This window comes from Thalassophryne amazonica, chromosome 6, assembly GCF_902500255.1.
Source record: "Thalassophryne amazonica chromosome 6, fThaAma1.1, whole genome shotgun sequence".
Classification (NCBI taxonomy): domain Eukaryota; kingdom Metazoa; phylum Chordata; class Actinopteri; order Batrachoidiformes; family Batrachoididae; genus Thalassophryne; species Thalassophryne amazonica.
The window spans coordinates 47,865,658-47,867,587 of record NC_047108.1 but is presented as its reverse complement, the minus strand read 5'-3'; the positions used below and the strand labels follow the sequence as shown (position 1 = coordinate 47,867,587).

At 45.2% G+C, this 1,930-nt stretch overlaps 1 non-coding gene across 1 annotated transcript; it reads right to left on the bottom strand.

The window, feature by feature from the left end:
• Nucleotides 1–1,611: 1,611 nt before the first annotated feature.
• On the bottom strand, nucleotides 1,612–1,683 carry trnae-cuc. The gene has a single exon. It is a non-coding gene; the product is annotated as a tRNA-Glu (tRNA).
• Nucleotides 1,684–1,930: the final 247 nt, after the last annotated feature.

Sequence of the window (1,930 nt, the reverse complement as noted above, 5' to 3'; positions counted from 1 at the left end):
GAGACTGGGTGTTCATCAGAGTGATTAAGAGGAAGAACTGGTCCAGTCCTCGTTGGGAAGGTCTATACCAAGTGCTGTTAACAACACCAACTGCAGTAAAGATAGCGGAGAGATCAACGTGGATACATCACTGTAAGATACAGCGTGTGTTGGCTGCCTCCACAGTGTAAGGGGAAGTCTGGCTACAAAGGGAGTCTATTTAATTAGCAATAGATTGTCTCAATGCCAGTGAAGCAGGGAGATCCTTGCACTATTAGGTGAGGTGGTTGACAACACTGTATCCTAGCAATCATGACTGAACTACAGCAGACCCCGGAGCGGCGTGCTCAGCGCCGCCGCTGCCGGACTGTTGGTAGGGCAGCCGGTTGCGTTGTGATCTTAGTGTGTTTCGTGCTCCTCGGATTCCTGGCCTGGTGGTTGACCCAAGAATTGCAGCTCACTGTGGACCGAGCCAGAGAACAACGCAAGCAACGTCAGAAGAGGTTTATTCATAATGTGAATGAGACAGATGGACACCCTCATATATACCATACTAATATGTGGTACAGATATGTTCATTTATTGGCTATGGAATTACGTTACTAATTGTTATGTTTATTCGCAAATACCTATATCCTCAACACACCCAGCTCTGACGGCTAAACCGTACCCTGCTAGGGTGACAGAATGTCTTATCATACGGATGCATAATCAAACTGTATTTCGGGGGCAGCAGTTCTCAGCAAATCTGATAAGATGTAACACCACTTGCCTCAGTGCAACCACTTATATGATAGGGATTTCAACAGAGGACGTACAAGCGTGCCCAAGTGCTGCTCCATTGACTAGACTGAAGGGAAATGCAAAAATATCATCACGTTAAATTGTCATCACAACGGCCATTCCCAATTTGCTTTTACGGGACAGGGAATAAAACTGTAGGTAAGAAACGTCTGTGTACCCAAACGTATGTTTTATCAAATAATTTAAGCCTAGCCAAAACATAATATGTGGATGGTACTTATCTTCATCACATTGGACGGGGATGTAATTATACAGGCTCCTGTCCATGGGGAACGGATGAATCATGTGCTTATGTTAGTAAGTTTTTGCTACCACCTGTAAATGGTACTCCGGTGTATGATGACATCTATTGGCTTTGTGGTTCCAGACTGTACATGAGTCTCCCACCAAATTGGGGTGGTGTGTGTGCACCTACCCAGGTGACTGACCATACATATGTGGTAGTGCCAAGGACCTCCACAGAGAAGAATGGCAGCACCAGACGGAGGAGATCGATATACCCAGATGTGTTACCACATGATCACATGTGGGGCTCGGATGTACCAAAGGACCAAAAATTGTGGTCTGTAGGAGATAAAATAGCACATTCATTGTTCCCCTGGATAGGAGTGGGAAAAAAAAAAAAAAATCATTAATGATTGAAACACTGAATTATCGATTGGGTCTGTTCATGAATGTAACTGAAAAAATAGTAGCAGCTCAAAAACACTGAAATAGATGCTTTACGTACCATGATGAACCTCTTAGTGAAAATCTCAAGAAAGAAGTGCTAAGCTAGGTGATAACTACTACTATATGTTTAACAGGCGATAAACAGGTGGGAAATGGTTCCCTGACCGGGAATCGAACCCGGGCCGCGGCGGTGAGAGCGCCGAATCCTAACCACTAGACCACCAGTGGTAGAATTCTCGCCTGCCATGCGAGAGGTCCCGGGTTCAAATCCCGGACGAGCCCCCAGTCAATGTTGGGTATTTTCTCCTCCAAACATTCTTAAAACCTTTGATAAGACAAACAGAGTCAAGAAACACCAGTGAGACAGAAAGTCAAATTAATCACGCGCGGAGTGCAGTCCAGGCTGTACACCAAGGCTACACTAAAGTCTGGCCTGTGCTCCCGCTCTTTTTATTAGAGAAGCCCTCATTACATC